This window comes from Camelus dromedarius, chromosome 11 (genome assembly GCF_036321535.1).
Source record: "Camelus dromedarius isolate mCamDro1 chromosome 11, mCamDro1.pat, whole genome shotgun sequence".
In the NCBI taxonomy this organism is placed as follows: domain Eukaryota; kingdom Metazoa; phylum Chordata; class Mammalia; order Artiodactyla; family Camelidae; genus Camelus; species Camelus dromedarius.
Window position 1 is genome coordinate 67,076,122 of NC_087446.1, and position 12,604 is coordinate 67,088,725.

General features: G+C 41.4%; 1 long non-coding RNA gene across 1 annotated transcript in view; it reads right to left on the reverse strand.

Annotated features, from left to right (window-relative positions):
• Positions 1–1,392: 1,392 nt before the first annotated feature.
• The window catches only part of LOC135322423 (uncharacterized), a 44,072-nt gene continuing 32,860 nt past the window's right edge, over positions 1,393–12,604 (reverse strand). Inside the window, exons 8-11 of the long non-coding RNA XR_010382990.1 lie at positions 6,590–6,835; positions 3,983–4,076; positions 2,548–2,710; positions 1,393–2,269 (exon numbers count right to left, since the gene is read on the reverse strand). This is a non-coding gene — a long non-coding RNA (uncharacterized LOC135322423). The remainder of the gene's footprint in view (positions 2,270–2,547; positions 2,711–3,982; positions 4,077–6,589; positions 6,836–12,604) is intronic.

The following is a 12,604-nucleotide window of genomic DNA, read 5'->3' on the forward strand; positions in this document are numbered from 1 at the left end:
AACCCTCCATTTCTCTAAAGCTCTGAGATTTGGTGTTAGGAAATAGAAGAAAATTCCAGAAACACCCTTAAGAAACATTATTCTTTCAAATGTGATTTGGAACAGCAAAGGACTATATATTTTATAGAACAATTTTTAAGACAACTGAATTGGCAGTAAGTTCACATAATGAAACTTCCAATAATTCTTTATATTTCTCCTGGAAATTCCTTGGTTCTTGGTGTAAATTATTAGTAATTAATATCAGCTTTCTATTCTTTCTCTTCCTGTAGTTGTAGAGTTCACATGAAAATAGCACCTTGTGTCACTGAGAAAGCCTCCTGGTCAGCCTTCTTGTTAAACAGCAAGTGTGCTTTTCGGTGGCAGGTGTGCTAAATAGTAGTTTTCAGGCCCTTGAGGGATGCCCATCACACCAGCACTGCGGGAGCCTATTTCTCACCCACGACCATGTGAGACCCTCCTTCCTTCCGCTGCCTTGCCCAGGCCCCAGCATTCTGGTTCTTTCTCATGACCCATTTTCATAAAGTTCAGCCCTGCACCAGCCGATCAAGTCTTGGTTTCTCAAAGACCAGGATCTTAGTTCTAGGCTTTCTGTTAAAGGACAGTGTATAAAATCAGGAAACTTTATATGTCTTTTGAGGCCTCAGGATCTCTGCAATTAAAACAAGAACTTGAGTTACAATACTATTATTTTCCACTTCTGAATTTCTAAAACTCCACACAATAGCTTTTTTATTAAGTAGCTAAAAATTTCTCCAGAATTTATTATTCTAAAATTCACAAATATCTGTTAATTTATATTTAAAGATGCTATATTTAAGAAATGGAATAATTATTTACTTTTAAAAAATAATTTAAGTCAAGAAATATTTGATACTGAATGTTTACTATGAGTTTAAGTATGTAAGCTTAATTTTTGTGGTACTGTCAATAAGGCACACAACGTGAGAGTTCTGGGTTAAGTTTTATCTGGGGCAAAATGAGGACCAGAACCCAGGTGACAGCATCTCAGAGAGCTCGGAGGAACTGCTCTGACGATGAGGGGGAGCTCAGCATTATATGAGATTTCATTGTATGCGGACGTGCAGTCAAGTATACGTTAAGTCCGAGGCTGCTGCTAGTCGAGGAACAGGTGTCTCTGTTAATGATTTTAGTGCTTTTCTAGATAGGAGGAGATGCAAGAATTTGGGCTCATAAAATTTCCTGAAAATGTCTAAATATCTGAAAGATTTTCTGCCCATTTTCCCAGAGCACAGAGCGCCCCATTCCTGATCTCCACACAGAACTACTTTCAGAGGGTGTTGAAGGTCAGCAGCTGCAGTGGCTCATGACTTAATCAAATCAGAGGCAGATGACACGTGCCAATATTTAGTTGACAATATGTATATATTGTAGGAAAAAAATTACTTTTCAACCCTACCCCTGTTTTACTTTTAGTTAGAGATCACCTGATAACTGTTAGATGACTTAAGTCAGACGAGGGGTTGAAGGAGTCGTCTCTTGAGCCAGCCAGTGCTCTATGTCAGCCTCCTTGATCACATTCAATTTTCTTTCCCTTCAAACAGCATGCATCTGATTTTATGAAGTTTGGAGCCTGTCCTGAGCACATGGGGTCTGGAAGTGGCCCTGTTCCTGTGGTCTTTGTTTATTCTGTGAATTATGGTGTGAATCTTTATGTGCCCAAGCTTCATCATAATTTCAAACTTAAAGGATTTAAATATGGGAGATGGATGCCAAGTTCTGGGAATAGATTTTCAGGATAACAGCCAGGATTGGTAAAAAGTAGGGAGAATGGATACAGCCTTTAAAAAGAAATGTTATTTTACAATTTCTGGCAGATAAATTAAAGTGCTTGTTGGGATTCTGTCAGGAATGTTTAATTGGGAGACCTATCTCCCATTTTCATGAAATAAAATAATTTTATTATTTGTTTAGTGCCTACTGCTTAACAAATAAGTATCCCCTATGCATATAGTTTTATCGTTTAATCTCTACAAAGATTTCCTGGAGAACACACGTGTCACAGGTGATTGAACCAAGATCATCCAGGGTATGTGGCTGGAAGGCAGATGGGTTGGAGGGCTTACCCTCCTTCAGGCAGAGACAGAGACACCAAGGTTTATTGACAAGCTTGTTGTTGAAGTTGTTTATTTAATACTTTGCTTCCTTGATGAAGTGGATCTCTTGAAATTGTTTATGTCTGGACTATCTTCCCCTCTCTCCTCGGCCTCAGGACTTCTCCTCATAAGTAGTATGAATTCAGCCTGAACTGATTCAGGAAAATCAGAAAATAAAAAATTAGCCCACACAAATGTCTGATAAGTCTTTGTATTTCAGTACTTCCTAAAACTCTTAGAAACACAAGGAAGGTGTGTTACCTCGGGGACTGAGTGCATTTGAAGTGTGAGAAATGTATGTGTGATCTGGTAAAGGCACAGGCTCTATAGACAGTGATCCCTGTTTGGATCCTGGCTCCCCTAAGTACTGGAAACATGACCACCCATAGCCTCAATATCTTCATGTGTTAAGTGGGCTGATGGAGCTCACCTCCAAGTGGCCAGGTCAAAATGAGATGGTACGAGTGACTCTCAGGCAGAATGCTTGTCAAAATGCTAGTTGCTCTTGCTGCTTTATAATGTCTCCTTAGGTAATTCCGTTGTCCATTGGCTTGCGAATACCTCCTCATTTGATTTAAAAAAAATAGCATGCCCTAAAAATTTTAAAAATAAGGAATGAAGATTTACTGATTAATGCTGGTTGTATTTTTATAGGTCATTTATTAAAAAAAAATATAGGAGTTCTCTAAAGAGAATTTATTCTGTGTGCCTAGAATAAGATTCAGTTAAAAATGATTTTCCTTTAAATGCTTTTCAGAAATTTTCTGTGATATTTTTCTTGAATAGTAGTTGAAGATTTCTGAGGAGGTTTTACATTTAGAAAAGTTTATTCTTGTAATAATTGACACGTTAAATAAATGATTCAAACCCTGGACAGCATAAAGCCCTGGCTTTTTTTTTTTAATATATATAATTTTGGTGGTTAGTGCTATGACATATTATTATTTATTAACGGTTTTGATTTTGCTTCTGGGTTGTCCTAGGTTTCGGCGCATGTGCCTGGGAAGGTTTCTAGGGCAAAGATGCTTATTTAAGAAGGTTGTCATTGTAAATGCTCTCAAGAGGATTAAACAAATTCCACAGCAAATAAATGAACATGTTTGGAAGTTTTCCACCCTCATGTAATTTCCAGAAAACAGACATGATTCACTTGCTAAGCCAAACACACAGGTACAGTAATGAGCCTGGCTCACATGACTGGACAGCACGGAGGGAGCCTCATCTATTGGCGTGGGTTACGCTGCAGGAAGCGCAACTGAAATTTTAATTAGAATTTATTTCCAGCGAGTGCTGCTTCCGCGTTTTTCTCCCAAAATTAAGGAAGCGCCCTCTTTCCCTGGCCATCAGTCTGCAAAGCCACACGGCTCACACACTCCCCTGTTCATCAGAAGGCTGGTGGAGTCAGTTTGCTTGGACACACTTAGCTACACTGGCAGCGGGGATCATCAGTCTCTTCTGTGTGTTCACCTCCACGTGCAGGGGAGAAAATCGACTTTTGCTGCCGACAAACTCTAATTGACTACCAGTTGTTTCAGAGGGACTGTGATGTTGAAAACTGGTATCCCTTTCATTTTTATATGTTGGATGCTGACAAATTGCACGGCCACACCCCCACTGTAAGTACACCCACCAGGGATGGTGTCGGAGTTTGAATCTGTGTGTTTTAGTATTCAGATCCTGGCACTGGTCAGCTTTCAGTGTTCTCGTTGGGTTTGGGAGACTATTTCTCAAGCGATTTCTTTGGCTACCAATAAATTTGCAAAGCCGTCTCCTTCAGTGGAGTTCCGATGAGTTGAGTTGGGAGGGGCATGTGAAATTGAGGAGGGCAGAGAGGTTCAATGAAAACTAGCCACCAATCTGGTTACCTCTCATTTTTTATGGGCCAAAGATGCTTGTCTTCTTTTCTTTACTCCTCCATCCATCCCTTCAGGTCAGGGAGTCGTCTTCAAGAATTTCATCCTAAAATGTAAAGTAATGATGAAGGCAGTGTGTTTCTTTGGTTGATTTCATTTGATTTGCGTTCATTGTTAAAGATTTTCTGGTGAGGTTCTTATGAGCTCTTAAAACCTGGAAGAGCAGCACAACCAAGGAGAGAAAGTCAAAGGAACGAGTCAGCGGCCCCTGTGAGGTCTGCGGGAAGAAGGCAGGAGGTGGGGCAGAGGCAGCACCGTGGCCTCCACTGCAGCCCTGAGGGCAACCTGCGCATGTAAAGCCAGCGTCTCTTGTCACCATGTGTTCTAACAGGACTCCCAGTAAAGGAATGCGAGATTTTGGGAGGCCTTACCTATTACCCTCTGGTCAAACATCTTTAATGCTGACTGTATTTATTCAAGATGACACAGAGATCACCTGCAGAGAGTGAGGGAGTGGTTCTTGCTTCCTGTCTTGCCCGCCCTAGGCTCACTCATCAGATACCTGATTCTCGCAGGCACTGCAGTGCCCGTTGGGGGAGCTCTGCTCCTGGGGGTTTCTGCTCCTGTGGGGGAAGCTCTGCTCCTCGGGGAGCTGGGCACTGCAGTGCGCACATTGGAGGCGGTCGCACCAGCGCTGATACCTCTCTACGTGTTGTGCCTTTTGTGTAAGTAGTAGAGGTGGGATCCAGAGTCTTCCTTTGTCTACGGAGCTCTCCAGCAAACCAACTTGGAGGAAAGAAAGAAAATGCCTACTGTTCCATGACTGTGTCCTAAGGGTTTAAAGCTCATGCGGAGCACACGTGAGATCTCATTCAGTAAATACTCTGGGGTCTTTTCTCTGACTTGTCATGAATTTGGCATTCTCTTAATGTTATTTCTCTTAAAACATGTCTAAGCAACCATTTTTGTGTGATGGTTATTGTGCGTAAGTGTCCTGAAGAAGCTGTTTTGGATGGAAGTGTGGGCATCAGTGGTACCAGAATGGCTGGTGGCCCTGGGGGCTGCCCGAGCTCCACACCATTTGTTACCAGCAGTCTTTCAGATTGCATCTTATTCCAGAGCTCACTGGGGCTCCCATCTCTCACTACGTATCTTGAGAGAATATTTGTTCAGAGGGTAGGGGACAGGATGCTTCAAAGTCTGGGTTCTGGGGTTCCCTGTCAAAAGGTGGCAATGGCACAAATCCTTTATTCATGGAGTAATGAAGCCCCCAAGTCTCGTGGCTAATTGGGACTCCCTGTCCTTCTTCATGTTAGGAGCCGGAGGGCTTGGGTTAGGCCCCCAAACCTGTTTTGGTGAGCTTTCAGCCCTATCACACCACCTGTGTTGTCCCGTTTCAGTCACATGACTTTGATTTTTGCTGGTAGGTGTGACTCCTGGACAGTGCCTGGGACTTCCAGGTTCCCCCTACAGTAGGGACACTGAAGAAAGTTCACCCCATATGGTGTGTTCGGGGGCCTCGAGGACAAGTAGGGACCCACAGACAGATATCTGGATGGGTGGTGATCAGGCCAGAGTCTTGGAAGAACAGAGATTCCATTACTGTTTTAACAGTGAAATTGAGGGAGTAATTCTGGAAGGTCTGATGCAACTGAGATTAAAATTATTATATGGTTTTTATTGTTAGCAGGAGTGGTTTTTAACTCTTAGACCCAGTCCCCCCTATTTATAATAAATATTTTGTAACCTTTCTTTTCTGGTGCCAGGAAGTGAACGTCATAGAAAATGTAACCTAACTATAAATATGATAAACAAATAGGTAGATGGAAAGATGTGGTGCCTAAATTCTTATATTATGGGGTATTTTATATTCTATGCTAATTAGTGACCTCTCAGGACAAAAGGCACATACAAAGAGAGTCACTTCTAATAAACTATTTTTTCAAGCCTTACCTAAATGGGAAACAAGTGGCTTCAGAATGTTAGAGCACCTCCATGTCCCCGGGGAATTCTCCTTGTCAGAGTTACAATTGCTGATGGTGTCCTGTGCTAAATGCAAGCAAATGCGGTTCGGAAGCTGCCCGGAGGCTGACTCCGGGGATTCCTTCTCCTTCGCAGCAGTGAGGGAGCCTTGCCTTTCCTGACCTCAACCACAGAGGCGATTTTGAATCTCTGAAAACTGCCATACCAGTGTTTATCACAACCCTCACAAGATACATTGAATAAAGTAGAAAACTTTAAGTGTCTCCTTTAGGATAGAAATAGGGTATAAAAGAAATAAATTAAAAATTCTAGTGCCCGAATAATTGCTACATTACACTGGCTGCATCGTAAGGTTAGAAAACTTCATTACCGCTTTACATACCACATCTTGCAGTTAGATTTTATTTATTTTTTTTCCCTAAAGAAAAAACAATCATTTGATGAGTTCTTGTGTCAGAGGTGACGAGCAGAAAGCAAGTGTAAAACCAGGAATCGTGGTGCTGGTTAGTCTAAGACCATCTCCGTCACTGTGCAGATCATCTTTACTCATTTTACTGCACTTTTTGGAATCACCTTCTCACTTGGAAATACCCCTGTGTCAGTTGGATTTGTTAGTAAAACAATTCTATTTCTTACCTAGAACATCAGTGATGTTTTCAAGATGATAAAAAAAATTTGCCCATGGCATTTAAACAGTTGCTTGTTCTCGTAACTCATGGCTCACGGTCTAGTATTTGTCACAATTGGAGAACTGTGTTTTCTTTGTGCAAATTCTCATTGCTTTGGTGACGCAGGGACACTTGTCCTTACTGGATGGAGTATGATAGTAGTTTTTTGCATTCTCTCCCTAAATCTGGAGTCCTGTGTTATGTTTCCTGTTAACTTAAAAAATAGGAATATTGTTATTTACCTAAATATCTAACCTCACACCAGTGGTGCATATCAAATTGGTCCAAATAGGAATTCCAATATTAAATGAGACAGTAATTTCACAACCCACTTTTCCAAAAATTTGGATTGATGGTTCAATTATACCAGGGACATTAGCTGTTTTAATTGAATCAATCATTGCTTTCTTCAATAAAATTTTCCATTCCATCTGCTCTTTTGGTTTATTGTTCTTCAGTGTTTCATTTGCTTTCTTTCCCAAAAATATATGATTTTGGCTTTTGTCATTGAAAACCCTTACTGGTTTTGCTACCTCATGCTGGAGAGGAAGGCTTGTGACTGTTTTATAGTCACTGGTTTCATGGTTGTATGAGTGCTTAATGCCACGTTGCAGGGGTGTGGAGACCTAATGAATTGTGTACATAAAAGTCTTATTATACACTGAGTGCAGGGTTAGTTTTCGCAGTCCATGTCATCAGTATCATAATTAATCCATTACAATCATCCTCTATTAATCAGTGTTTTCCTTCTAACGTCTCCAGGAGAGGAAATGTAGTAGTCTAAATGCAAATCTTTGCCAAAATTTGTCAATTCAAAACATTTAAAACTTTGCTGTCAATAGGACTGTGTGCTTTCTGTCCCTAATTCTGCTTCTCCTGACCCAGGACGCGGTCTCCACAGCTGATGATCCGTGAGACACTGGATTCTTGAACCCATGGCTCTGTGTGTTCTGAGACATCTGGGGACTTCAACACTGTTTTAGGGGCTTTGGGTCCCACCTCTTCATAGCATTGCTGAGATGAGATCTGTGGGTTCACCCTCATTCTTGAGTGTATTGTGCATTTTTTCTAGAACCAACACACGCCACCGTGGCAGCACTGCTTTGACCACGTGCTGGGGCAGCGTGTGCTTGTCAGTTCTTGGGTTTAAATTTTCTGTTCAAATTTCTAAAATGGGGTATATTGACAGATACACTCCATGTAAACAGAAGCTCTGTGGGGTTTTCAGCAACTTCTAAGAGCATAAATATTCCTGAAGCAGCTAATCTTCCTCCCAACAAGTGAGGAGCAAGCCGGCAAGTCCTGGGGGCCTGTGGCGGCCAATCTGTGCAGCCCAGGCTGCTCACCGAGGAACAAGGAGAAAATCTTAAAAACCTACTTCCATGCTGTCTTTCACAGAATCCCAGAAATGAACGTTTTAATATGTAAAGAGGGGTGATTTTTTAAAATAAATTTTTTATTTTTTTTCCTTTTTCAGTTTTATTAGGTAGAATTTTTACAGTTCAACTTCACATACACATATTGCATGCAAATACATATATAGAGCATACTGCATTTTTTGTTTAAATATATGTACTAATTATTGTTTCATAAGAACAGATTAGAGCTTTAGATTTTTAAAATTAGTTACCAGAGGAATAAGGACATCTACAAAAGAATAAACAGAATATGGTAATCCAATCACAAAGGACAGTCAGATGTGCTTGCATATATTCAAAAAATCAAAACAATATTTAGTTCATTTGTGGTCTTATTATTATTGCTATTAATTTTAGATTCCCCATAAATGAAGTCATATGGCATTTTTCTTTCTCTTTCCACCCCACTTCACTTAGAATGACAGTCTTCAGGTCCATCCATATTGCTGCAAATGGCATCTTTTATGGCTGAGTAGTATTCCATTGTATATATGTATCACATCGTCTTTATCCAGTCATGTGCTGATGGACATTTGTGTTGTTTACATGTTCCTTGTTCTATGTCCCTTCTGGCAACAATTACGGATTTTAAATATTTTCCAACTTAAAATCCTTCCTGAAGGAGATGTGGTAACTGGAATCAAAAACAGTTACAGCACAGGGTTGTGTGTGATGGGCCCTGGGGGCTTGGTAGAAAGGTTGGCAGAAAGGATTTCAGATTCTGATCAAATGAGTCCTCCTCTTGTAGCCCTGCTGACCGCCTCTCTCACGGCCTGCCCTACAAGTCTGACCAGTCCCTTCTGTGAATCCTACTGTATTGTGCACAAATTTTGTCCAATTGGTGTCATCCAGTAGGGACCTTAAGTGAGGCACCCAAGCTCCTGTGTTGATTTCTTCCATCAGCCCTTAAATTCCTTGGGAGCCAGGACTGTCTCATTGCCCCAAGGATCCCTAATTCCTAGTGAGATGCCTGATAAAGCTGATACTTAACAAGCACATGTGTCAAATGGAAAATCCTGATCAAAAAAGGCCCTCATTTTTCAGACATGCCTACTTGAACACATAGTGTAAAATGACATGTCTTCTTGGATTTGCTGTCAAATACTTCAACAAAGGACAAATAAAAGAACAAAGGTCTGAATAAAGGAAATATGGAAAAGTTTGTGAATTCCTTAATCTGGGTAATGGGCTGATTGTACTATACTTACTGATGTATACATAAGTTAGTTTATAATTTTACTGTCATTAGCTGAATGGCAAGTATTAATACGTATTAATTGAAATCCTTAGAACTGAATAAACTTACCCCACACAAAATCCTTAATATCCTAGTAGTTTGTCTTTCAGAAATCTTTTCCCACAAAGACAGGAAAAAAGGGAAAGGCAGATCCGTGGAGTATTTCCACGTTGTCAAAAGACCAAAGGCCGATACAAAAGAAGAGATTGTAAAAAAGATAAAGAGGCTGAAATTAATGTCCGGAAAACCTAGCTAACAATCCTAAATGGCCCAACATAACTAACCTCAGCACTGCTGCATCAAGAATGGGGCAAATAGCACCTAGTGGATTTTTTTTTTAATAAATAAATAATGATCCAGTTCCTACCACAGGCAATTATGATAAGAGTGAGTATAAGTTCTAACACCAACTAGTGTACAAATCATAATTTCTACTTGATTCAAACTGCTTCTTCTATAAAATTTGAATCTTTTTATTCTTAAGACAGATTTGTGGCCTATGACCTAGTGATAAAATTTTCAACTGGCTTGTATTAAAAAAGTTCACCATAGTGAGAGTTTATTACATCAAGTATTCCTTTTTGGGAAACCCATGTGCCTTGCTACCCTCTTTCATAAGATTTCCTGTGGAAAATTCAATCCTTCATTCAGGAAAAGGCTGAGCAATATATCTCATGGAAAACCTTCATAAACTGCAACACAAGAAAATGAAAATGAAAGTGAGCAGCCCGTGAAGCCGGCAGATACACAGCGGATGGCTGTGTTCCCGCCTCGAATTTCTGTAACCAGCAGGGAAAATGTGCATTTCAAGAAATAGACATAAACACTTTTCAGGACCTGAGCACACAATTTCCCTTTCAGGGTTTAGTGGGCTTCCATTTAATTCTATGAGAAATGTTTAAAACAACAGAACAACAGCTGAGATAGGGTTTAAAGTAACTTTTATGTCTTAGTGAAAATAAAGCCAATGGATAGTTATCATTTTTACTTTATTTAATCTCACTCTCTTACTTTACCTCCCCAACCTCCTCCACAAAATGATGGTGAACATCCCCTCCTGGGTCAGAAGGCTAAGTGAAAACTACCAATCAAATGGAGGTGTGCTTTGTTGTTGATTTTTCAAAACAAACAAGTTTCATTCATATGATTTAATAATTAAGATCAGAAACAAAGTCTACTCAATAAATGGTAGCCAACACATGTCATCATAGCTGCTCATCAGGTTTGGCCCAACGTTACACACTTTTACATGGACATGTGCCATGTGCTGTCATGGGAAACGGTGAGTGGGGACAGAGCCTCTGCTCTCACAGGGCACACAGCCTGGTGGGGGAGGTGGTGTTCAATCATTGCCCTTTTTTTTAATGTACTTACAAATTATGGGAAATGCTATTTAAAAAGAACAAAATGAGTCAATGCAAGTGAAAAATACAAGGACAGTATTTAGGCTGAGGGAAGACAGGGAACCTCTTTGAAGAGCTGACACTCCACTGAGACCCAAAGGACAACTCCGGTGCTGCAGGTGAAGGGCAGGGACACTTTGATAAAGGGCTGATATCCAGAATATACCAAAATTTCTTTAAACTCAACAAGAAGGATGAACAACCTGATTAAAAAATGAGCAAAATGCCTGAACACACACCTCATCAAAGAAGAAAACTGCATGCCAAAGAAGTCTATGGAAAGATGCTCCACAGCATCTGTCATAAAGGGGATGCAGACTGAAACAGCGAGGTACCACTGCACACCTGTCAGAACTGCCAAAACGCAGAACACTGACAGCACCGAATGCTGGTGAGGATGTGGAGCATCAGGTATTCTCATGCATAGTTGTTAGGAATGTAAAATGGCCCAAATACTTAGGAAGACCGTCTGGCAATTTTTTACAAAACTAGATATTCTCCTACCATATGATCTGGCAACTGTGCTCCTTGGTGTTTACTCGACGAAATGGAAACTTGTGTCCACACACAAATCTGCATACAGATGTTGATAGCAGCTTTATTCATAATCACCAGAACTCAGAATCAACTAAGCTGTTCTTCAGTAGGTGAATGGATAAACTGTGGTCCAGCCAGAAAATGGAATTTTATTTGGTGCTAAAATGAAATGAGTTATCAAGGCATGGAAATACATGGAGGAACCTTAAATACATATTACTAAGTTAAAGAAGCCAATCTGGGAAGGTTCCGCAACTGTCTGATTCCAACTGTATGGTGTTCTGGGAAAGGGAAAACCACAGAGACTAAAAGATCAGTGGCTGTCAGAGGCTAGAGGGGAAGGAGCAATGAATGAGGTGCAGCACGGAGCATTTTAAGGTCACTAAGACAGACTACTCTGTATGATGCTGTGACGGTGGATACATGTCATTGCACATCTGTCGAAACCCACAGAGTGCACACCACCAAGTGTAAATCCTAGTGTCAAGTCTGGGCTCTGGGTGATGATGACTTGTCAGTGCAGGTTCACCCATTGTCGCAAATGCACGCTCTGGTGCAGGCGTCAATAGTGAGGAGCTCTGGGGACAAACTGCAGTTCATACACCGAATCCAGCCCCAGCCAAAGCTGTTAATAAAACTCTGTGGGTGTGTGGAATGTCCAGCTGCTCTGGCGTCTGAACAGCAGAGCTGAGCAGCTGCACCAGAGATCAGGAGGTTTGCAGACCCTGAAATACTTACTCCCAAGCCCTTGACAGAAAAACTCTGCTGAGCCCTGTTCTAAACGAATCACAAATCACCCTGATGAGACAGGACAGCAGGGCCCAAACCAGGCATGGTTAATGGGACTGAAGCAATGTTTTAGTTCCAACACCATTGCTGAATTCCTGCAGATCCAGCGACAGACTGTAGCCAGGAAGCGTCTGCAGAAGGAGTCGGTAGCAGAACTTCCCGCCAAGCTCCGGGATGCCGGGGGCCGCGCGCTGCACGGGGGCCACCCGCTTGAAGAAGGCGGACTTGCGGTGGAAGCCGATCAACTCATAGAGCTCGGAGAGGATGCTGCACTGCTGAATTCTCTCCTAGGAATGCTGAAGCACAGGGAGAAAAGCAACTAGCATCTGAACGAAACATGTAAGTGAAAAAAGACCCTTAAAAAATTTTCCCTTAAAACAGAGACCCAATGACACAGGAAGGAAGAGGAAGGCTGACTTCGTGCACTGATGGGACCGGATGCAGAAATGCAGGGAAGCAGCGCTGTGCAGACGCTCCAGACCTCCTCTGGTCCCCACCTTTCCACGTTCCGCCTCACCTTTTACTAGAAAGGCGCGTATTCCCTGAAACAGAGGAATCTGCTACCTAAACATGGGACACAGAGAAGGGAAAGAGGAAAA